Source organism: Saccopteryx bilineata, chromosome 3 (assembly GCF_036850765.1).
Source record: "Saccopteryx bilineata isolate mSacBil1 chromosome 3, mSacBil1_pri_phased_curated, whole genome shotgun sequence".
Taxonomy (NCBI): domain Eukaryota; kingdom Metazoa; phylum Chordata; class Mammalia; order Chiroptera; family Emballonuridae; genus Saccopteryx; species Saccopteryx bilineata.
Window position 1 is genome coordinate 297,764,661 of NC_089492.1, and position 25,999 is coordinate 297,790,659.

The window sequence follows — 25,999 nt, forward strand, 5'->3', positions numbered from 1 at the left end:
AACACAAGGGAAAATGCATATGTGACTTTGAGCTAAAATTTTAAAGGCATTTCTTGTTCTCAGGAAATAGGATGCATAACAACCACTAATTTACTATACATAATCTTAGAACAAGGTATTTCTTCCCTTGCTGTGAGACTGCTTTGTGAAACATACAGTGAAGTGTAGACCTTGAGTTTTACTTCATATGTAATCTAGCCTGACCACGTGGTGGTGCAGTGGATAGAACATTGGACTGGGATGCGGAGGACCCAGGTTCGAGACCCCGAGGCTGCCAGCTTGAGCATGGGCTCATCGGGTTTGAGCAAGGTTCATCAGCTTGAGCCCAAGGTTTCTGGCTCAAGTAAGGGGTCACTCAGTCTGCTGTATCCCCCACCCCCGATCAAGGCACATATGAGAAATCAATCAATGAACAACTCTCTCCAGAGAACAATTCTCATCTCTCTCCCTTCCTGCCTGTCAGTCCCTATCTGTCCCTCTCTCTGACTCTTTCTGTCTCTGCCACAAAAGGAAAAATAATAATAATAATAATAAAATTTAAAAATGTAATCTACAGTGTTTCCAAAAGTAAAAACACTGGCCAATTCTCATAAGAAACCTCATTAACATCTATCAAAGTTCCTATGACTGATAATAACCAAAATATCTTAAGAAGAAAAAAAATACCTCAAATAATATTAACACACTATGCACAAAGACATAATAGAAGAACTAGGTACAATTTGAAAGTGATAGAGCCTGACTCGTGGTGGTGCGGTGGGAAAAGCATCAAACTGAAACACTGAGGTTGCCAGTTCAGAACCCTGGGAACATATGAAGTTCATGCTTTGTGCCTTGCTCTCTCTCTCCTATTTAAAATAAATGATTAAAAATCTTAAAAATAACAAAATGATAGAAAATAAAAGGAAATAAAGATATTGTGACTGTAGTTTCATGAATCACTTGTGAATGATACTTGTTTTTTTTGTGTTTGTGTGAGAGAGACAGAGAGAGGGACAGACCAGAGAAGAGAGAGATGAGAAACATCAATTCTTTGTTGCATCTCCTTTGTTGTTCCTTGATTGCTTTCTCATATGTACACTGATGGGGGAGCTACAGCAGAGCGAGTGACCCCCTTACTTATCCCTTAGGACAAGCCAGGAACCTTGGGCTTCAAGCCAGAGAACTTTGGGTTTAAGCATAAGACCATGGGGTTACGTCTATGATCCCATGCTCAAGCCAGCAACCTCAAAGTTTCAAACCTGGGTCCTCTGTGTCAGTGATACTCATTTTTAATAAACACAGTAGCAACAAGAACATCCATGATAATATAAAAGAATTTAAAGCAAATGATTTTTTGTCTCTAATTTCTTTGAAAATTTTTATACATATTCTTGGATAATTATCTGCTGTGACATTAGAGGCACACAACATAAGAACATTATCTAAATATGATCTTTAAAGAATAGTAATGTTTGCAAATGTTCATCCAAATGTTTCCCCACGTTCTGTTCTTTAACATTCCTTTTAAATAGCAAGACGTTCTCAGCAATCTAGTGAGCAAGCCTCTTCCATCTGCTCTTCTCTGCCAGAATTTCCATAGTTATTCTGACCCGTAGAAGGTACATTTCCTTAATCCTGTCCCAGAGAGCTGATGCTGCAGCCACATGAAACTACAGCCTACTTTCCCTTCTTACTGATGCTCAAGCAAGCCTCTGACCCATCCTCATAAGGATGTTGGACACAGTTGACTTCCCACGTTGTCACAGAGGGGATATTTCTAGTATATGAAGTTCTTAGAGTATTGGTAGCATGAGAGATTCTCCTGATCTCTCCCTTTGAAATCTCAACAAATTGAAAAATTATAACACAGTGCAATAATCCCCACTGGGCTCATAGTGCACCTGAAAGATCCCCACAGCAAATGGACTGAAGGTGAGGCGGGTTGAAAGGGCGATAGAAGATGAAACACACTCACAGTCAGCTCTAAAGAGGAGAGAAACCAGCCAGACCAGGTTTTTCTTTTTCTTTGCTGCACTGTGGGAAAGAGGAAGGGCCATGCTGCCTGGGTTTTCTTTCCCATAAAAGGGAGAGTAAAACCCACAGTCCCTGAGCCTCCTTAGATGGGAGAAGCAGAGAGGCTGTGAGGCAGAGGAAAGTGCTAAACTAAGAGTAGAGAGGGGCAGGCTGGGCTCAGGGTTCCGGCCACACTTCCGTGGTCTACCTGCGGCCCACTCTCTGCACTGAGACCAAGTGCAGCGTCCCAGCCTCCCAGATGCCAACTCACTCACCTTGTGGGTGGGAAGAGTGGCAGTGGCAGACCCCACAGCTAACTCTTCAGAGCCACTCTCTCCCCTGAGAAATAGAGCTTCTCTACATCAGGTCCCCTGGTTTCTTGAGAGATGCGAAGGAGTGTCCAGAGACCTCAAATCGCCACTGCTAGGACTTTGAAGCCACAAAACAGGAAAGCCATAAAGCTGAAGCTGTAAAACCCTCACTACACACCAAAACCACCACTGACTGTGGCCCTGCCTGCATCATTAACAGGAAGGTCACAGTGGAGTTCTTCCCAAGAACTTCAGAGCCAAAACTTGTAGTACAGCAACACCTACTGGAAGAAAACAGTAACCTCACAAACCTAAAAATAAAATTTTATTTTTTTTCTAATTTTATTTTGGGGTTTTTTTCCATTTAAATTTCATTATCTTTAACTTTTATATTTTTTATTCTTTTCCTTTTGGTTTTTTATTTCTTTTCATATTTTTGCTCAGTTCTTTGGTATTTCCTTTTACTTATAAATTTCCTTTTACTTATAAATTTTTTATATTTTTCATGGTTTTATCAATTTTAATTTTTCAGTTTTTAGTTGTTTCTTGTTAGAGTTCTTAACAATACCACTCCCAAATGGATCAAGAAAGAAGAAATCAAAGACCATGGATACACAAGAAAGAGATATAGCTCAGATAGATAACAAAAAATCTCAACTACATGGAAATTGGAGTTAAAAGACAAAGAATTCAAAATTGAAGTTATAAAAAAACTCAATGAGTTGCAGGAAAACACTGATAGGCAAATTAATGAGCTTGAAACACAAATTAATGAACAAAATGAGTTCTTCACCAATAAGATTTAAACTCTAAAAAAGAATCAAAGATGAAGAACTCAATATATAAATTGAAAAGTAAGGTAGCAAGTTTAGCTAATACAACAGGCCAGAAAGAGGAATCAGTAACATCAAAGACAGGCAAATAGAGATACTACAGAGAGAAGACACTCATGAATAAAAAAACCCAGAAGAACACCGCAAGAACTGACTACCTCCATCAGAAAGGGAAATATGAAGCCTGAGCAGGTAGTGATGCAGTGGATAGAGATTCAGACTGGGATGCAGAGGACCCAGGTTTGAAACCCCAAGGTCGCTGGTTTGAGCCTAGGCTCACCAACTTCACTATGGGCTTGTTGGCTTATGCCTGGGGTTAGATATGACCCCATGGTCACTGGCTTGAACCCAAAAGTTGCTGGCTTGACGCCCAAAGTCGCTGGCTTGATTCCAAGGTCACTGGCTTGACCAAAACGTCACTCGCTCTGCTGTAGGCCCCCCATCAAGGCACATATGAGAAAGCAATCAATGAACAATAAAGGAGCTGCAACAAAGAGCCACAACAAAAAATTGATGTTTCTCATCCCTCCCTTCCGGTCTGTCCCTATATGTCCCTCTCTCTGTAACAACAACAAAAAAGTAGCGGTATCACTTTTTACAGATTATATGATCCTACATATAGAAAAACCAAGGCTTTGGCCAGTTGGCTTAGAGGTAGAGCATTTGAATGTTCCGACTTCAATTTTTTGTCAGGGCACACAGGAGACATGCACATCTGTTTCTCCACCCTTACCCTCTCACTCATCCCCCTATTCCCCTCCTGTAGCCATGGCTTAATTGGAGCAAGTTGGCACTGGCCACTGTGGATGGCTCTTTGGCCACTGCCTCAGGCACTAAGAGGAGCTTTGTTGCTGAGCAACGGACCAATGCCCCAGATGGGCACAGCATCATCCCCTACTGGGCTTGTTGGGTGGATCCTGGTCAAGAGCATGCATGAGTCTGTCTCTGCCTCATCTCTTCTCACTGAAAAAGAAGAAAGACTCCACCAAAAAAGTATTAGAAACAATAAAGCAATACCGTAATGTCACGGGATACGAAATCAAAATACAAAACTCTACTGCTTTCATATATGCCAATGATGAAACTCCAGAAAATAAACTAAAAAAAATAATCCACTTTACAATTTCAACAAAAAATAAAATAAAATACCTTAGGATAAACTTAATACATGATGTAAAGGATCTATATATCAAAAACTACAAAGCATTATTAAAAGAAATTGAAAAGGACAAAATAAAATGGAAATATATTCCATGTTCATAAATTGGAAGGATGAAATAGTTTAAATGGCCATATTACCCAAAGCAATATACAGATTTAATGTAATCCCCATCAAAATACCAGAGTCATTTTTTAATGAAATGAAGCAAAAAAATAATCAGGTTTGTATGTAATAATAAAAGACCCAGCATAACAAAAATAATCATGAGGAAAAAAAAAAGCCAAAAGTATTACAATACCTTATTTCAAATTATACTACAGAGCAGTGGTTCTCAACCTGTGGGTCGCAACCACAGATTGAGAACCGCTGCTACAGAGCCATGATAATCAAACCAGATAGTATGAGCAGAAAAATAGCCACACACAGTCCACTGGGAAAAAAATCGAGAGCCCAGAAATAAAATATGTCCACATATATATGGACAAATCATCTCCGTCAAAGGAGCCAGAAACACACAATGGAGAAAAGAAAGCCACTTCAATAAATGGTGCTGGGAAAATTAGAAAGCCATATGCAAGAGAATGAAACTTTTTTTTCTCCCTGCACAAAAAGTAATTCAAAACAGATCAAAGACCTTGGGACTTGGCTGGTTGGCTCAATGGTAGAGCTCTGGCCTGCAATGTGGAAGTTCTGGGTTTGATTCCAGGCCAGAGCACACAGGAGAAGCACTCATCTGCTGCTCCACCCTTGACCCTCTCATTTCTCTCTCTCTTGCCCTCCCGCAGCCAGGGCTCTACTGGAGCTAAGTTGGCCCAGGCGCTGAGGATGGCTCCATGGCCTCTGCCTCAGGAGCTAGAATGGCTCCAGTTACAACGGAGCAATGCCCCAGATGGGCAGAGTATCACTTCCTAGTGGACTTGCTGGGTGGATCCCAGTCGGGGGTGTATGGGAGTCTATCTCTCTGCCTCCTCACTTCTCACTTCAGAGAAACACAAAAACAAAATGCCAGATCAAAGACATAAATATAAAAGCTGAAACAGTAAATTACATAGAACAAAACATAGGTACTAAACTCATAGACCTTGGTCATACAAAACAATTTATGATTTTGACCCCAATAGCAAGGGAAGTAAAGGAAAAAATGAGTAAGACTATACACAGCAAAAGTAACTGAAAACAAAACAGATAGGCAGCCAATGAAGTGGAATTGATACTTGCAAACAACAGCTTCGATTAGGGGTTAATATCCAAAATATATACATATAAAGACCAAACAAAGCTCAGCAACAAACAAGCAAACAATCCAAATACGAAAGAGGAGAGGATCTGACATACACTCCTAAGAAGACATACAAATGACCGACAGATACATGAAACAATGCTCATCTTCACTAGCTATTTGAGAAATGCAAATCAAAACTACAATGACATAATACCTCACACCTGTTAGATTGGCTACTGTCAACAAGACAGGTAATAACAAGCAGTGGAGAGGGTACAGAGAAATAGGAACCCTCATTCACTGCTAATAGAAATGTAAACTGGTATAGCCATTGTGGAAGAAAGTTTGAAAGTTCCTCAAAACATTAAAAATAGAACTATTTTTAAGAACACAGCTTACCGTAGGCTGTGTTCTTACACTATACAGAAAGAGGAGGCAGAGTAAACCCACCCATCTACACCTCAGCCCTGTCCCTTTGCCTGGTCTGTATTGTGAATGGGGGGACATGGGGAAAAAGAAAAAAGAAAAAAAATAGAACTACCATGACCTAGCAATCTCTCTACTGGGTATCTACCCCCAAAACTCAAAAACTCTGATATGTAAAGACACATGCAACTGTATGTACATCACCATGTTAGTCACAGTGGCCAAGATATAAAAACAACCAAAGTGTCCTTCGATAGAGGATAGGATAAAGATGATGTAGTACATATATACAACAGATTGCTACTCAGCCATAAGAAATGATGATATAGTGTCACTTAACACAACATGGATGGACCTTGAGAACATTATGCTGAGTGAAAAAGTGTATCAGCAAAAGTTAAGAACTGTTTTCACACATAGGTGAGATGTAAAACTGAGACTCATGGACACAGATAAAAGTGGTTACCAGGAGGAGGGGAGGAGGGGAAGAAGAATAAGGGGAGGGGTGTGGGAAGGGCATAAAGGGGAAGGACAAATATAAGGTGAGAAAAATGATTTTACTCTGAGTGATGGGAATACAACATAAAATCAATAGTTCAAATGCTGTGGAGGTGTTTATCTGAAACCAATGTACTCTTGTTGATCAATGTCACCCTGTTAAATTTAATTTTCAAAATAAGAATTAAAAAAGTGATTAATTCATGGTGGGAATTGTTCATGCCCTCAGGGAGCTGAACACAGGATAGAAAGCACAGAAAGCTCTGGGACAAAGGAGGGAAGTATATAAGCTGCTGACCCTCTCAATTAAAAGAGCCTGGGCCCTGGCTGGATAACTCAGTAGGTTAGAGCATGGTCTTGAAGTGCAGAGGTTGCTGGTTTGATCCCTGGCCAGGGCACATAAAGGAATAGATCAAGATCAATGTTGTCACCTTTCTCTCACTCTCTCTCTGCCTCTCTCTAAAATTAATAAAATAAACATTAAGAAAAAAGGAAAAATAGAAAGAGCCTGACTGTGGTGACACAGTCGGTAAGTAATCAACCTGGGATGCTGAGGTTGCCGGTTCAGAACCCAGGGCTGAGCCAGCCAAGGTACATATGGGAAGCCACTACTAGGAGCTGATACTCCTGACTCTTCTCTCCTCTTTCTCTGCCTCTCTCCACTCTATCTAAAACCAATAAATGAAATTTAAAAAAATAAGTAATTAGAAACAACCGCAATAGGCAGGAATATCTGGAGTAGAGAACTAAAGGTTGGGGGTCCTAAATCCACTGAAGTTCAGAAGAAAAGCAAACACAGCCTCTGCCCAGGACACATCGCTTACCTGAGAAGCAGCCATTCTGTCCTGGTCCTGCTCCTGCTTGTTTTCTCAGGTGATAGTATGTTGAGGAGTCAGGTCAGCATTTTGAGAATGTGCCACCACAGGTGTTCACACAGCCCCTTTATCCACTTCCACCTCAGTCACAGACAGAAGGACCTGGAAACGCTGAAAAGGCCACACTCTCCTGTCTTTCCTTACTGGAGTCAGACAAAAGTGCTCCTGCAGGGAAACCATATTGTATTTTCTTTCCTGTCTTCATCTGTCTGCTAAAGCTGGTGACCACAGGATTTCGAACCTGGGTCCTTCCTCTGCGTCCCAGTCCAACTTTTATCCACCATGATACCACCTAGTCAGGATACCTTTGTGACTTCTAAATAGAATTTATCATATGAAAAACAAAAACAGAAAGCAAATTCTTCCAGGATGCTTTCTGGTAATCCTTAGGCTCACCCTGAAATCACCTGAAGCAGCTCATGAAAACAACAATGCTACCTGACCTGCGGTGGTGCAGTGGATAAAGTGTTGACCTGGAACACTGAGGTCGCTGGTTCAAAAAAGTAGGATGGCCTGATCAAGGCACATATGGGAGTTGATGCTTCCTGGTCTTCCCTCCCTTCTCTCTCTCTCTCTCTCTCTCTCTCTCTCTCTCTCTCTCTCTCGTGCTCTCTTTCTCTTCTCTTGCCCTAGCTACTCTCCAAATTGAATAAAGAAGTAAACAAAGCAACAATGCTGCTCCACCCAGAGCAGCTCTCCAAGTTTGAAGGAGATAATGTCCTTTCTTAAAAATCCAGCCGTATAAAACTGAGGACTTTCTACCTTAAATCAGGAACAAGACAGGGTTGTCCACTCTCTCCACTCTTATTCAACGTGGTGCTAGAAGTTCTGGCCAGAGCAATCAGACAAGACAAAGAAATAAAAGGCATCCATATCGGAAAAGAAGAAGTAAAGGTGTCACTTTTTGCTGATGATATGATCCTATACATCGAAAACCCGAAGGACTCCACAAAAAGATTATTAGAAACAATAAACCAATACAGTAAGGTCGCAGCATACAAAATTAACATACAAAAGTCCATAGCCTTTCTATATGCCAACAATGAAATATTAGAAAACGAACTCAAAAAAATAATCCCCTTCACGATTGCAACAAAAAAAAAATAAAATACCTAGGAATAAACATAACAGAGAATGTAAAGGACCTATATAACGAAAACTACAAGGCATTATTAAGAGAAATAGAAAAAGACACAATGAGATGGAAAAATATTCCTTGTTCTTGGATAGGAAGAATAAATATAATTAAAATGGCCATATTACCCAAAGCAATATATAAATTTAATGCAATTCCCATCAAAATTCCTATGAGATTTTTTAAAGAAATGGAACAAAAAATCATCAGATTTATATGGAACTATAAAAAACCCCGAATAGCCAAAACAATCCTAAGGAAAAAGAATGAAGCTGGGGGCATTACAATACCTGACTTTAAACTATATTATAGGGCCACGATAATCAAAACAGCATGGTATTGGCAAAAAAATAGACACTCAGACCAATGGAACAGAATAGAAAGCCCAGAAATAAAACCACATATATATGGTCAAATAATCTTTGATAAAGGGGCCAACAACACACAATGGAGAAAAGAAAGCCTCTTCAACAAATGGTGTTGGGAAAACTGGAAAGCCACATGCAAAAGAATGAAACTCGACTACAGCCTGTCCCCGTGTACTAAAATTAATTCAAAATGGATCAAAGACCTAAATATAAGACCTGAAACAATAAAGTACATAGAAGAAGACATAGGTACTAAAATCATGGACCTGGGTTTTAAAGAACATTTTATGAACTTGACTCCAATGGCAAGAGAAGTGAAGGCAAAGATAAATGAATGGGACTACATCAGAATAAAAAGTTTTTGCTCAGCAAGAGAAACTGATATCAAAATAAACAGACAGCCAACTAAATGGGAAATGATATTTTCAAACAACAGCTCAGATAAGGGCCTAATATCCAAAATTTACAAAGAACTCATAAAACTCAACAACAAACAAACAAACAATCCAATAAAAAAAATGGGAAGAGGACATGAACAGACACTTCTCCCAGGAAGAGATACAAATGGCCAACAGATATATGAAAAGATGCTCAGCTTCATTAGTTATTAGAGAAATGCAAATCAAAACTACAATGAGATACCACCTCACCCCTGTTAGATTAGCTATTATCAACAAGACGGGTAATAGCAAATGTTGGAGAGGCTGCGGAGAAAAGGGAACTCTCATCCACTGTTGGTGGGACTGTAAAGTAGTACAACCATTATGGAGGAAAGTATGGTGGTTCCTCAAAAAACTGAAAATAGAACTACCTTATGACCCAGCAATCCCTCTACTGGGTATATACCCCAAAACCTCAGAAACATTGATACGTAAAGACACATGTAGCCCCATGTTCATTGCAGCACTGTTCACAGTGGCCAAGACATGGAAACAACCAAAAAGCCCTTCAATAGAAGACTGGATAAAGAAGATGTGGCACATATACACTATGGAATACTACTCAGCCATAAGAAATGATGACATCAGATCATTTACAGCAAAATGGTGGGATCTTGATAACATTATACGGAGTGAAATAAGTAAATCAGAAAAAAACAAGAACTACATGATTCCATACATTGGTGGAACATAAAAACGAGACTAAGAGACATGGACAAGAGTGTGGTGGTTACCAGGGGTGGGGGGAGGGAGAACATGGGAGGGAGGGAGGGAGAGAGTTAGGGGGAGGGGGAGGGGCACAGAGAACTAGATAGAGGGTGGTGGAGGACAATCTGACTTTGGGCGAGGGGTATGCAACATAATTTAATGACAAAATAACCTAGACATGTTTTCTTTGAATATATGTACCCTGATTTATTAATGTCATCCCATTACCATTAATAAAAATTTATTTTAAAAAAATCCAGCCGTTTAATAAGAGCCCAGAAGGGAATGGTTTAGCTTTAATAAGCATGCAGATCCCTTGGAGATAAGGGCTCCACTTTAGGTTGTGGTTCTGCAGGTATGCAGGCTCAGAATTTAAACTTAACACAATATATTAAAAATGAAAATGATACGAAATCTTTTTTGATGTAATGACTTCTATCAAAGATTTAAAAAGTTGAGACTGTGTAAAGCCAGTAGCCACGGCCACCATCACAGCCGCCTGGTGCATGCAGGTTTGCATTGGATTCGGACGGTCGGTAAAGAAACAACGGAGCCAAAAACTGGTGGGCCATCATCTTTAATACTAGCTTGCACCCAGCGGGCAAGTAAAAACACTGAGCTCCAAAACCCACTCACATTCAGTGCTCACAAAGCTACTGACTTATCTGAGTTTCCTAGAATCAAAGGTTTCTAGCTCACCAGACTTATTCACCTCTGTTCCCCATCTCCTTCCTTCTCCCTGCACAAACTCTGCACAAACTGGCTTCTCACTCAGCACTCCAACATCTTGGCTGCTTCTCCTGGTCTCCTCCACGTGGTGTTTCTCTGCTGTCCTCTGTAATGCTAATCCCAGGAACCGAGAAAGAGCAAGCTCCCGGTCTGCCCCACTTTATAGTGTAGAAACCAAAACCTTTAATCCAATATACAAATAGGGAAGTCTCTAATACAGAGTCACTTATCTGAGGCACGATGGGATTCTTCATGAGAGTGCACCACCCTACATCAAAAAGGGTGGGAAAGGCTTAGTTCTAAAACCAAGCCCCAAGATACAAGGATCCTGCCTGCCCACAGCCCGCCCCCAACACACATTAATATAATCACGCTCATCCCAAGCAATCACCTGGGCGACAGGATTCCACGTGGGCAGCGCCATCTTTAACAAAGTGCGCAGAATATATTTTATCTGCCCAACAAACTGCCTCATATTTGGCAAAGAATTATAAGCTCTGGTTATGGCCTTGGCCAGTTGGCTCAGCAGTAGAATGTCGGCTTGGTGTGTGAAAATCCTGGGTTTGATTCCTGGTCAGGGCACTCAGGCTAAGCGACCATCTGCTTTTCCCACCCCTCCTCTTCTCCCTTCATTCTTTCTCTTCCCCTCCTGCAACCATGACTCTATTGGAGCCAGGTGGCCCCAGGCTATGAGGACGGCTTCCATGGCCTCACCTCAGGCACTAAAATAGCTCGACTGCTGAGCAACAGCCTCAGATGGCCAGAACCCCTAGTAGACTTGCAAGGTGGATCCGGGTGGGGGCGCATGCAGTAGTTTCTTTCTGCTTCCTTGCTTCTCATGTAGGGAGGACATGAGAGTACAATTATTGGCTGTGGTTCTGAGATATCATCAATGCTTGTTTTAAAACTTAATAGCTCTTGCAAGAAAGGAGATAGTCAACAGACTAAGAGTTATATCAATAGGGTTTTTTTTAATGAATTAAATATAAGATGTGTGATAAAAGGTAAATACATTTGGTAAGAAAAAAAATTTCCTCTCCCACCCGCACTTCTGCTCACCAGCCCCGCTCCCTGCGCGCCCTTCTCTCCGGCCCCCTCCCTCTCCTCGAGGTTTCTCCCCTTCCCCTCGCGCTCCTCTCCCCGGTTACTGTCACTCTCCCGCCGCGGTCCCGTCCCCCCGCACCCCCACATTGGCGTCTCTTCATGGCCCCTCACTGACCTCTCCTCCCCCTCCCGTGTCTCTCTCCGTCCCCTGACCCCTCCCAGCCCCGCTCTGCGCGTCCCCGGGGCCCCTTCGCTGTCGCCGCTCCCACACAGCCCTCCCCGCACGGGGCCGGGGGCTCTAATGGGGACCCCGCGTTCTCGCCCCGAATCCCAGCCCCACGGAGAGTGTGCTCTTCCTGCACTCTGGCCTCTTATTAAATGGGGTGGGGTCTCAGGAGGGGGTCCGCAGGTCCCCAGGCCGGAAGTGGGGGGCAGTCCGGGCTCTACGGGCCGAGAGAGGCCTGGCAAGGGGAGGGGCGCACACTGTCCGTCTCCCGGGACTTTAAACAGCTGGTGGGGGGGGCTGCCCCCTCGAGACGGAGGCAGGAAAATCCGCGGTAGGGGGTGTCCCACGACCGACGGCGGGGCTGTCTCAGAGTTTCCCCGGAAACCTACGCGGAGCCTCCACCCGGCAGCGAAGCGAGCAGGTTCGGGGTCTGTCACCGGGACTCTGCACTCACCAGTGCGGGCTCGGATGCGGGGCTCTCAGCGTCCGCAGCGACACTCAGACTCCCCGCGTGCAAGAATGGGGACCGGTATGAGCATCACCAGATATCAAGGGACTTCGCAAATCTACAGCGGCTTTCAGTTCGGAAGAAACTACGCGTGCGCGTCGCCTCAAAATCCCAGCGGGTTTACCGCCCATCTGAGCGCTTTCCTCTCAGGGGAAACGGGCGGGGCCATATTGCCTCTGTCGTGGCTCCCGTCCACCTTTCTCGGGGGTTATATTTTTTGTATGTCTTGGAATTTGACTAAGGTAATAAAATGTGTAAGGTTTTTTCCCCAAAGTTAATATGACCTGTCCCTGGCCGGGTTGCTCAGTGTGTTACTGTCCTCCTGATCCACTAAGGGCTGTGGGTAATGGGTTGGAGCTCATACAAGAAGGAAGCAATGAATGCATAACTGCATGGAACAAAAAAATCTACGTTTCTCTCTCTCTTGGCCCTGCCATGCCCGCTTAAATATCAATCAATAAAAAATAATTTTCAAGATTATCATGACACCTCAGGGATTAAATGTTGGATAACAACTTTGACATACACACTGTTTGTAAGATTTTCTTTTCTTTTCTTTTCTTTTTTTACCAAGAGAGACAGAAAAAGGAACAGACAGGCAGGAAGGGAAAAAGATGACAAGCAGTAATTGGTAGTTGTAACACTTTAGTTATTCATTGACTGCTTTCTTATATGTGCTTTTATGAGGATGGGGCAAAAATGGGGCCGAGGAAGCGGGCTCCAACTGAGCCCATGACCCCCTTGCTCAAGCCAGCAACCTTGGCCTCAAGCCAGTGACCTTCGAGTCATATCTATGAGACCACATTCAAGCCAGAGATCCTGTGCTCAAGCTCCAGGTTTTGAACCTGGGTCCTCAGTATCCCAGCTCTTTGCTCTACCCACTGGCCCACAACTTGGTCAGGCTGTAAGATTTTTATTAGATGGCTTTAGACTAATTGCTCACTGGGTTAGAGAAGCCTCCCAATATGTCAAGGTTGTGGGATTGATCCCTGGTCAGAGCACATTGAAGAATCAACAATGAATGCATGAATAAATGGGCAAGAAGTGGATGTTTCTCTCCCCCCATCTCTAAACTGAATAAAAACATTTAAGTTGAAATCTCATTTTAAAAAAAGATTTCTCTTAAATGTATATTGCCTAATGTTTTATTATTATTATTATTATTATTATTATTATGTGAGAACCAAGGAGGCAGAGAGACACACTCCTGCAAGAACCTTGACAGGAATTCACCCAAAAAGCCCCTTACCAGGTGATGCTCTGCCCATCTGTGTCCTTTGCTCCGATGCTCAGCAACTGAGCCATTTTAGCGCCTGAGGAAAGCCATGGAGCCATCCTTAGCTCCCGTGTCCAACTTGCTTGAACCATTCAAGCCATGGCAGCAGGAGGAGAAGAGAGAGGGTGGGGGTAGAAATGCAGATGTTCACTTCTCTTGTGTACCCTGATTAGGAATCCAACCCGAGACTTCCACATGCTGTGCCGACACTACTGCTGATACTACTTGCCAGGGCCTATTGTCTGACACTTAATAATGTTTTTTAATAATGTATTGGAGTCTTGCTTAAATACATGAATGTATTCATTGTATATTATTATCTTTGCCAAGGTGTATTCCTGATGCTCTGTGAAAATTCATTTTGCCAATAATCCTTCCAAATTGATTATAATTGCAGTTTCTCTATTATAACCATTTTATTTGCTTAATTATGAAGAATGGATCAAAACTTTCCTATCTTTATTGTAAATGTTGCGTTTGATACCAGGAGAGATTTTCTTCAGTTATGAGAACTTAGAAACCATTCTGACAGAGTTTTACTTTGATTATATTCATATTATACATAATAGTTTTAATTGCTACAGTTGATTTTGAAGGGACTGAAAGTTTAATGTAATGCTTTTGTCAAATCATTCTATGTATGGGTTCCTAAATACCTTTTTTAAACTATATAATGTTAGTAACAGGATTTGGGACCTGTGGAATGCAGATTATGAAGATCATACAGTGCTGTGTAGTATTTCCCAAAGCCATGTTGGCATGAAAGACATTTCAGTGTGCACACTCGTGTTCACAAGCAAATACATATGGGGCTGCTGGAACACTTCATGAAACTCAAATCATTTGGAGAAAACTCAGTTGTCAATAAAAGTCAAAAATTCATTTTGTTTTGGCAAGTTTTGTTGCTTGTATGTATATTTACAAGGGAGGAAAATAAACATATTTACAAGAGAGAAAAGACCAATGAATTGGTGCAAAATTTGGACATATGTCTTTCTGGATTTGTTTGTTTTTTTTTTCAGTATAAAATAAATGCAATAAAAAAGGCAGTGGATAAAGCCTTTACCTGTGAGTGCTGAGGTCACCAGTTTGAAACCCTGGGCTTGCCTGGTTAAGGCACATATGGGAGTTCATGCTTCCTCCTCCTCCTCCTCCTCCTTCTTCTTCTTCTTCTTCTTCTTCTTCTTCTTCTTCTCTCTCTCTCTCTCTCTCTCTCTCTCTCTCTCTCATCTCTAAAGTGAAAAAATAAAATCTTTTTAAAAAAAGGGATAGAGCCTGACCTGTGGTGGCACAGTGGATAAAGTGTCAACTTCAAATGCCGAGGTCACCGGTTTGAAACCCTGGGCTTGCCTGGTCAAGGCATATATGGGAGTTGATGCTTCCTGCTTCTTCTCCCTTTCTCTCTCTGTCTCTTTCTCTGTTTTTCCCCTCTAAAACATTGAATAAATTTAAAAAATAAAAGAAGGGATAGAGACAGTCTATGATCAAAGAAACAAACCAAGATATGCTAATCTGACCAGGTCCGGTGCACCCAACCCGTGCCACAAATGCCAGCAAGAACCCCTGTTTCAGACACCTGCTCCTTACAGCTCTGTGCTGATGCCACTAGGATTTCATCCCAGCTGTTTAGCGGATGCATAAATAAACTTATAAAACTCATCAGGCCCATGTGTCCTCACTTCGACCTAGCTAACATTTGGTGCCCAAACCTGGGAGAGTCTCTTAGGGGCAGGATTGGAGCAGCACTGTTGATCCCAACTACCCTGAGCTTGCAACACATAGAGCGGTGGGCAGTGACAGCTGGTTTCAGACTTACATCTGAACCCTGCTCGGGGTTGCAGGGCTGATCTGTGCCGGTTCTCTTCCCGGTGACCCTCCTGAGCCAGCCAAGGATGCCAGACATTGGGAGGTTCTCTTCTCCATTGCTGACTTCTTCGTCCAACTAGTCATCCATTCTGGTGAGTGACTCTCTGATCCCTCTCACTGGGTCTGTCAACTCCACTCACTCTCCTTTGGCTTTGGCCCTCAACTCACTTCAGAAGTCCTCAGCTAGGCCTGGAGACCCTCTCAAGTTAGCATCCCTTAGACTCGGGGTGCCTGATGTCAGGGACTCACTCACTCACTCAGGGTGACTCCGCTACTGGTAGGGACGCCTGTCAATAGAAAGTCACTCTCAGAGATTGTAGTTAAGTCACTCCCCCTGCCCTTGCTGCCCTTCTCTCCCTCCTCTCACTGTGGGCAACCCACACTCCACACCTCCAGAATCCACTGCCTTAGGCTCTCTCTTCAAAAATATAAATCATCTCACCTTAAAAAAGAAATCAAGCAAAAATTCTTTTTTTTTTTGCAACAATTTGGCCTCTGAATAAACTAGACAATTATTCTTAATTGCTGGAAAATCACACTTTTAGTTTCAAAACCTTACAAAACCTCACTAACCTCTGTCACTGCAATGAAAAATGGTCAGAAATTCCCTGTGTGCAGGCCTTCTGCACCTTTCACTATCGATTCTCTCTGTCAGTCCTGCTCAACCTATCAAATTCTTCTCAAAATGAGAAAATAATGACTCAAAAATTAAACTAAATCAATGCATTTAAATATACTGTTCTAACTGTATATACTCTATGCAACAGTCTCATTCCTGCGTCTAGATAGTATGAGCTTTGTTGCTTTAAAATTAGAATGTATAAGGGACACTCATTTAACTTTTAATAGAATGGAATTGTATATCTGGAACTTGTTTCTGTATTCGGTAAGGTCTTGCCACGTTAATTTTTGTGCTATGTGCTCATTCTCTCCTGTGAGAAGGGCCAGACTGCTACTCTGCTATTTGGTTTAATCCGGTTTTATTTCTGTGTCATGCTTGTGTCTGCACTGCAGTTGCCTCTTTTCTATGTAGGCAATCTCAGGTTGAGACCTCTCCTCTGTCTGTCTAAAATGTTTGCTGTTCTATACACACTGGGGACTCTCTGTCTCTGCCCTTTAGCTTTTATGTCATCTGGACATTGGAAATGCTGTCTGTGGCACCAGTTGGTGTGAAACAAAGATGAGTGTCTCTGTCCCTCCTTCTGGAGGATTTAGTTTATAAATAAATTTTTGTTTGACTTTGTCTTTACTTTTTTATTTTGTTTATGATATGCACCAGCTTTCATGTTCTTATTAAAAATTCTATTCAAAAGAATAATAATAATAATAATTCAAAGTAGAAAAAAATCTCACTTCCCTTTCCAGACAGTAAATTTCAGAGAAGAGAAAAGAAAAACAGGGAATGCATATTGACCAGGCAAGCCCAGGGTTTTGAACTGGCAACCTCAGCATTCCAGGTTGATGCTTTACTCACTGCACAACCACAGGTCAGAAACATATTGGCACTTTTAAAACCCAAGCACCTCAGTAGCATATTCCCTCCTTTCACTGAGGCCTTCTTGGAAGGCTGCCAAAGACAAGTGAGAACTATTGCTTTCTGTACAACTATTAAGAATACTATTTACAAAAAAAAAAGAATACTATTTACATACATAATAAAATATAAAGTTATTCCAACCTGACCAGGAGGTAGCACAGTGAATAAAGCATTGGACTGAGAAATGGAGTTACCAGGTATGAAACCCCGAGGTTGCCGGCTGGAGCGCGGGCTCATCTGGTTCGAGCAAGGCTCACCTGCTTGAGCCCAAGGTTCCTGGCTTGAACAAAGGATCCCTCAGTCTGCTGTAGTCCCGGGGCAAGGCACAAATAAGACAGCAATCAATTACCTTGACCAGAAGGTGGCGCAGAGGTTAGAGCGTCGGACTGGGATGCAGAGGACTCAAGTTCAAGACCCCGAGGTGGCCAGTTTGAGCACGGGCTCATCTGGTCTGAGCAAATCTTACCAGCTTGGACCCAAGGTCACTGGCTCATGCAAGGGATTATTCAGTCTGCTGTAGCTCCATGGTCAAGGCACATATGAGAAAGCAATCAATGAACAACTAAGGTGTTGCAACGAAAAACTGATGATTGATGCTTCTCATCTCTCTCCATTCCTGCGTGTCTGTCTCTATCTATCCCTCTCTCTGACTCTCTCTCTCTGTCTCTGTAAAAAAAAAAAAAAAAAAAAAAGAAAGAAAGCAATCAATGAACAACTTGCTAGAATCAATTGGAGTCCGAAAGACCAGTGTAACAGGATTTAATGAAAGGAAACCTGCTGGGCTGTCTTGTAAGGCAGAGCAGCCCCAGCTACAGACTTAGGCCTTGTTTTAAGAGCTAGGTTTACAGAAGTAGGAAGGGTAGCAGGACATTTGCTAATTGGCTATCACTATCGCTGGGCACAAGGGTCCTTTTCACCAATTATGGATGTCGGTGCATTTTCAATCGTCAGCAGTTTCAACCGTCCATGACTTCAATGGACATTCCTTTGTGGTTGGTCACCTGCCGCAAGCCCTGAAATGAAACTTGTGCTGGCAGGGTTAAAGAAATGAAACCTAAGATTTCCTACTATTTGATATATTTTTATAAAAAGGAAAGAGAATGATTCCTAAAGAGGCTTCAAGGGAAAGGGGATGGAGGTCATCATCTTCTGTAACTTCTTCCTGCTGAGTAGGGGCGGTGAGGGGTTATGGCCTCTCTAAGGATTACTCTCAGTGAGGGGTAGAGAGGTGCAGTGATGGCTTCCTGCTGGGTAGGGGTGTATTTACAGGGGTCCAGATTTTTTGTTTCATGAAGGCAGGTTTCTGGGTTGGTGTGTAGGGCTAGGTAGATTTCTCCAATTTTCTGATTGGCAAGGTCTGCATGCCGTTCTATAAGAAACTAGTGACCAAATATAAGGGGCAGGGTCTAAAAGTTAAAAAAATAAATAGGAAAGTGAGTGGACCAATGAAGGCAATAGCCAAGACACCCAGTTTGTGCGAAACCACTGGTTCCACAATTCAGTTTGTTTTTTACAAATTCGCTGGGCTCATTCCTTTAATTTGATTGCCAGGTCTCTAACCAATCCTGACTGATTAAAGTAAAAGCAACACTCTTCTCCTAGAAAGACACAAATACCTCCTTTTTCTGCCATTAAGAAATCAAGTCCTTGGTGGTTTTGTAGCATGATGGCAGCTAGGGAATCAATTTGACCCTGGAGTTTTACTTGGGTGGAGGCAATTTCTTCTAGGGAGCTTAGGAGGTCTTCAGAGGGAGAGAGGTAATAAGACAGGGCAGTGGCCAGTCCCCCTGCCCCTAGGCCTACTCCTGTAGAGATTCCTAAAGTAACAAGAAGAGAAATTACCTGTACAGCTCGTTTGGTCCTTAGATTGACAGGTAGTGCACTAGGAACTGGAAGAGGCTCATGGGATGGGATTAGGTTGATATTTGGGGTGAGATAGACTAGGGTACAGGTTCCTGTCCAATTAGTAGGGATACACATATAGGTGTTGGTTCCACACAAGTAGAAAGCCCCTAATTGGGTGAGGCAGGCTGAGAGGTGAATAGATAATAGATGGACAAAGGGTCGGTTTCTTCCATCCAGCTCTGAACTCCAGACGGTCAAGGTGGAGGAAAGTACAGCCCCAACTAGGGGAGAGATGTGGTCAGAGGCCTGCTTTGAGCATTGCAACTGTGAGGTAGGGGTAGTGAGCCAGGGACATAGCTGTGTGGTGGGATAGGAGCATTTATGTTGTGAAGCTGTAAGAGTAGGGCGTCCTGTGAATCGAACGGGATTAGAAAATAATCCGTTGCTTTTGGAGAGACTTGATAGTTAATTTGATGATTTTGATGGTCTTTGGGAGATTGTATAGTTATTGTGGTGTTGCAGAGGTTAGAAGGGAGGTGACCCACTGGGACAGTACCTTGAGCAGTAAAGCATAAAGGGGCAGGTGAAAGCAGGGGGGTGTCCAGGGTGACTGGTCCCGAGCAGAGGGGATTTGGGGTTTTAATTTTTCGAGCTGGGAATAATGGGTTTGATATAGCTTATTTGCTCGGTTGGTGGCTGAAGTGGGATAATTCCCTATAAGAGTGTCGGCTCTCTCAAAGAAGGAACCCCTTTTTGGGGTTTGGTATATGAGAACTGTCCATAGAAGGTGGCTGTTGTTGTTTGGGATAGGGAGGGCAGAGTAGGCTGAGATGTACATAGACATACACATCCAACAATTAATGGCATAGGAAGAATTAGATTTAATTAGAAGTCTCTGAGTGAGGTTAAGAGAGCGTTCTATACATGTGGCCTCTAGGAGAGAGGAGATGGGGCGGCATATGTGGCACCCAGTAAGAGAGAAAGTGAACTGCTGTTAGGAGATCAAGAACTGGGGGCATGGTGGTTGGGCTTAGGGGTGATTAAGAGGAAGAGAAGAAGAAATTGAAAAGCCACTGTTTCTTCTGGAGAAAATTCAAGTAGAGAACCTTGCCAGGCCAAGTCCTGCAACCAATTGGTCAGTCCGTCAATTTCACTGGAGCGAGGCCTAAACCAGGAGAGGTCCTCGGAGGCCTGAAGGAGGAAGTAGAAGAATCTGGCAAGGTGGTAATTGGTAGTTGCCTGTTGTGAGTGCCTATGGCCTCCTGGAGGAGCATTATGAGATGGACTGGTCTAGTTCTTCTTGGATAGGGGAACATGTGGAGATTTTGAGAGACAGAGGACCTATGGGGGTGGAGATGTAGGTTTTAGGGGTATTGGTGGGATAAAGCTTAATGTGGGAGAGGTGAGTCCAGTGTGAGTCTCCTTCCACTTTGATGGTGGTGGGGTGGACAGGATAACAGTATGGGGCCCTGTCCAGGTAGGCTGGAGAAGGGTTTTCCCCATGTCCTCTTGTAGACCTGGCCCCCAGGGAGGATTGATAGGTGTGAGTCCATGGTTGGAAAGGGCTGTGGAAGGAGCTTGTCAAGCTGGGAATAGTAGGTTTAGTGTAGCTTGTTTGCTCAGTTTGCAGCTGAGGTGGGGTAATCTCTATGAGAGTGCTGGCTCTCTCAAAGAAGATGGCCCCTTTCTGAAACTTGTACATAAGTGTGGTGTGAAGGAGATGAGTATTATTAAGAGGAATAGGGAGGCCCTGGCCGGTTGGCTCAGCAGTAGAGTGTCGGCCTGGCGTGCGGGGGACCCGGGTTCGATTCCCGGACAGGGCACATAGGAGAAGCACCCATTTGCTTCTCCACCCCCACCCCCTCCTTCCTCTCTGTCTCTCTCTTCCCCTCCCGCAGCCAAGGCTCCATTGGAGCAAAGATGGCCCGGGCGCTGGGGATGGCTCCTTGGCCTCTGCCCCAGGCGCTAGAGTGGCTCTTGTCACGGCAGAGCGATGCCCTGGAGGGGCAGAGCATCGCCCCCTGGTGGGCAGATCGTCGCCCCTGGTGGGCGTGCCGGGTGGATCCCGGTCGGACGCATGCGGGAGTCTGTATGACTGTCTCTCCCCGTTTCCAGCTTCAGAAAAATACAAAAAAAAAAAAAAAAAGGAATAGGGAGAGCTGAGTAAGCTGAAGATGACACGGACAGACATATCCAGCAGTTAGCTGCATAGGAGGAGTTAGTCTTGATAACAAGATTTTAAATAAGATTAAGAGAGCTTTCTAGATGAGAGGATTCCAAGAGGGAGGGTATGGGGACAGAGTATGCCTTTAAGGGTAAGGAGATAAGAAGAATGGAGCAAGCTGGAATCTCCATCCTGTCTGTTGTCAGGGGGTAATCATAGTTACTCATGGCTCAGGCTGTTCTTCTTCTTTTGGGATTTTAGTCAGATTGACTTTAGTGGGCCCTAAGGGAAAACAGGCTTATCTAGGTGATGATTCAGGTTGACTGGAAGGGTCATTCATAGACATGTGTGGAGATGGAACCTGGAGACATGAAACTAGGGGGCCTTTACCTGGAGTTTTGCAGCCATAAGAGTGGTGAGGAGACCCTGGAGATTCACTATGCTGGGTGGTAGAAGTATATTATAACAAAATTGGTCAAATTTGGCTGGCCGAGAAGCAGTAACAGAGCTGACTCTGAGGACAGGAAGTGAAAGGAGAGAGAGACTCTGAGTTTGGAGAGTAGGTTATGGCCTAAAACAGGTATAGGGCATTGAGGCAGGAGGAGAAAAGAGTGTGCAAAGGAGATACCATGTATTAGACAAAGCAGTGGATCCGTGGCCAATAGGGAGGAAATAAGACCATCAACACCCACAACAGAGATGTTTCAGGGATGAGCAGGACCCAAATATTTGGGCAAGGCAGAGTATGTGGCCCCTGTGTCTATAAGAAATGAGATCGGCTTACCTGCTACTTGGATGGCTACCCTAGACTCTTTGATGGTGATGTGAGATGGGTCGATAGCCCTGGGAACCTTCAGTTATCAGTGTCAAGTGCCAGCAGACTGGGCAAGGTTAGGTCATAGGTGGCTGAGGTAGGGCTAGAAAAGACTGAACCCTCCCTTAGAGGAGCAAGGGGACAGTCTACCTTCCAGTGTCACTCTTTCTTACAGTGAGGACAAGACCTTGGCAGGTGCTGAGGAGCTAGACAGGCTTTTGCCCAATGACTTTTCTTTCCACACTTGAAGCAGGACTCTGGTGAAGTTTTACAAGGCCCTTAGGGGTGTTGGAGACTTTAAGAACAGCTTCCAAGAGCTAGTATTTTGCCTGATCTCTTTTGGGCTGTCTGCCTTCTCCTGTTCCTCTTGGATATTATAGACCTTAAGAGCCATGCTCCGGAGATCTCATTGAGTGGTTTGACTAAGAGAGCAAAATTGGGAATCCAGTGTCTAAAAAAGCCTATTAGACCGAGGAAAGAAAGGATTTGATCTGCAGTGGTAGGTGGTTGGAGACTGTGAAGGGTCTGAGTTCGATAGGGTGAGACCTCAGGTGGTGGGGGTTAAGGTGCCCAGATAGACTACGGACTGAGAGTGAAGTTGAGCTTTAGCAGAGAAGACATGATATCCCTTCATGGCGAGGAAGTTAAGAAGGGTGGCAGTGTGTTTCCCCAAGGCAGGCAGGGAGGGGCTTCAGAGGAGCAGGTCATTTACATATTGTAAGAGAGTACTAGTTTTGAGATTGAATGCTGTTAAATCCTAAGCTAGTGCCTGCCCAAACAGGTGTGGGCTGTCTCTGAACCCCTGGGGTAAGACAGTCCTCATAAGTTCTGGGCCGCATTAGTGTCCGGGTCAGTCCAAGTAAAGGCAAACAGATAGTAAGAATCAGGGTACAGAGCAATGGTAAAGAAGGCATCCTTGAGGTCTAGGACTGTGAAGTGAGTGGTGTCTGAGGAAATGTGTGAGGAATTAGGGACTACTGCATGGAGGAAAACTATCACCTTATTGATTAAGCATAAGTCTTGTACGAGGTGATAAGCCCCTGAAGGTCTTTGAACAGGAAGAATGGGTATATTGCAGGGAGAGTCTGTGGGGATGAGTAAGCCTTGATTTAAGAGGCAAAAAAATTACTGTTTTAAGGCATTAGAAACAGACACAGTTACACATTAAACAAAGACTTCACATTCAAATTATAAATTAAGAAATTTAAATGAGTGTGCTTTACTTTTCTCAATTAAAATTATACTAGAGATATTTTCTGACAAACAAAGAAACAAAACAGGCTACTTACTCACAAAGCTCAATAGACAACTCTGCCTTTTTAAGCTTCTAGAGATGGCAGGGAGTTGTCAGCATAGAGAGGAGAAAAAGAGGAAGCAGATGGACAGACAGTGTGAACAGCTAGATGGAAAGAAGGAGGGTCAGAATCTGAAGGAGGAGGAGGAGGGGGAGGAGCAGGAGGTTGAGGTGCTGGTGGTGGCGCCACTTGGTCAGAGGAGTCAAAAAGATCAGAGCTTGGTGGGGAGTTGAAGGAGGACGGGGGAGAAGGGGTTTTTGTTAAAGGTATGTGGTAGGTCGAGCAAGAGGAACAGAGGGAGAGTAGAGATTGGAGAAAGAAGAAAGCTTCTACATAGGGAATTTCTGAGGCCTTTCCCGTCTATTGGCAAAACTGTATAGGTCCATAAGAATGTTTATGTCAACTGTGTCATTTTCTGGTCAATGGGCGTCATTGTCGAGTTTATATTGGGGTCAGGCTGTATTGTGGAAGAAGAGGTCTGAGAGACCGAGTTTAACTAGATTTTTAGAGACAGCCTGGGGCTGTAGCCTCTGAGGGTCATGATTGGGAGGAGCCCATACTGGGTGAGCAACAACAGAGGGAATAGGCGTTCCTGTCCTGATTACTTATTGTAGAGAGAAAATGAGAGACAAAGACTGTCAATCGTAACTGCAGGTCTCAAGTCCAGAGGGTCTGTGGACCAGGAGAGACCTGACTAGGCACCTAGATTTTTGAGAAAATGAAAATGAGACAGGACACTTAAACGAGAGTGCTCCCAAAGCACAACCCTGGGCTGGGGATGGATGGGAGGTACAAGGACCTACCAGGGATAGGAAAACCTCAAAGAAAATTTCTATCTCTGGTCTGGTAGGGGTTCAGGACAGGGTCAGAACGCCGGCCAATCAACCTACAATTACATGTCCAAACAGAATCAGGGAGTAAGCCCAGGATGAGCTGCCGCTGCCCACTGCTTCCCTAGTTGTAAGTTTGGATGGCAGAGAGAAATCATCCAGGCAGTTAGTACCCTGTCCCGGGTTTCAGCACCAAATGATAGAATCAACCAGAGTCCGAAAGACCAGAGTAATGGCTTTAATAAAAAGAAACCTGCCGGGCTGTCTCGTAAGGGAGAGCAGCCCCAGCTACAGACTTAGGCCACGTTTTAAGAGCTAGGTTTAGGGAAGTAGGAAGGGTAGTGGGGCACTTGCTGATTGGCTGTCGCTATTGCTGGGCACAGGGGTGCTTTTCACCGATTATGGATGTTGGTGCATTTTCGATCGTCAGCAGTTTCAACCGTCCATGGCTTCATCGGACATTCCTTTGTGGTTGGTCACCTGCCGCAAACCCTGAAATGAAACTCGTGCTGGCAGGGTTAAAAAAAATGAAACCTAAGACAACTAAGCTGCTGCGGTGAAAAATTGATGCTTCTCATTTCTCTCCTTTCCTGTCTATCTGTCCATCTTTGTTCCTCTTTCTGTTTCTCTCTATCTCTGTCACAAAAAAATAAAATAGAAATAAATAAAGTTATTCCAACTGTTTTTTTAAGGAGGTGGTCTAAAAAGACATGTGATATTACTACCTGTTTAAAATTAATATCTTTAAAAATTCTTAACAAAAAATACAATTTGTTTTGCCTGAGTTTACAAAAGGTTCCTCTTATCTCTGTTATATCTTCTAAAAATATAAATATGTTTCCAATTAAAAAATCATTCTGATAGTCATAAAATATGCTTTTAAAATATCAATTTAAAATTGCTAATTTCTTCTTAGGTTTGAGATAAGGGCTCCTTTAAATCCAGAGCCTCTTTAAAACTCAAATTTCTCTCACTCAACTTTCCACTCAGGCAATTTCTTCAGTAAGCATTTCCTTAGCCCTCTCTCCCCCTCCTCTTAAGCATCTTCTGCCCACCTGGGGAAGGTTCTGGAAAATGTACTTGGGACAAGGCCATCGGCAGGGACCTGAGGGTTGATTTGAGAAAGGAGACAGTGTTTGCTCAAGGCAGCAAACCGGATATGCTAATCTGAGCATGTGCATGTGCATGGAACCCCATGCCAGCAAATGCCCGCAACCATCTTTCTATCAGTCACTCATTTCCTGCAGCTCTCCGCTGCTGCTACCAGGGTCTCAGCTTGTCTCCTTTGCAGATATGTAAGTAAACTTCTTATAAACCTCATCAGACCGGTGTGTGTCCCTCTTTGGTCAAACTAACATTACTTACTGGTTTAGTTCTCACTTAAATTTAATGTTTTTGAAAATTGAGAATTTTAATCAATTGGGAAAAAAATTGTATTGTTTTAGCAATAAAAGGTATAAGGGAAAAACACACACATATTACAGAAAAAAAGAGACATTCAAAAAAAATTGTAAACCTGGCCTTTAAGGTCTTCAATAATTGGAGGAGGAACAAAGACTAGCCCTTACCCAGGCCTTAAAGATGTTTGCCAGGGGATCCACTGGGCTATAAAATAACAAAAAGTCTCCCCAAATCCCAGCAGGGATTTTCTGGCCTTTCCCGAGGGATCTACTTTAAGGGCAGATGGGAGGTAGACTGGAACTGCTCCTGTCCCAATCCCAGGCCAGCAGCAGACCCTGCCCTCTCTGTAGTTGTGTGGGCCATTGGAGTTCAGAATTCCCAGAGCCCCTCAAGGCATGAGAGACTCCCTTCTTGCCCCAACCTCTCCCTGGCACTGGCATGGATGCCACAGCACTTCTTGACATCCTGGGGGAAAGAAGACTGATGGGACC

General features: G+C 43.5%; 1 protein-coding gene and 2 pseudogenes across 1 annotated transcript in view; 2 read left to right on the top strand and 1 right to left on the bottom strand.

Moving 5' to 3' along the window:
- LOC136330136 (zinc finger protein ZFP2-like) overlaps positions 1-11,893 on the bottom strand; it is a 91,264-nt pseudogene extending 79,371 nt beyond the window's left edge.
- Positions 1-25,999, top strand: part of LOC136331912 (zinc finger protein 420-like) — a 320,698-nt gene that overhangs the window by 45,777 nt on the left and 248,922 nt on the right.
- On the top strand, positions 5,916-6,032 carry LOC136332406 (small nucleolar RNA SNORA51; annotated as a pseudogene).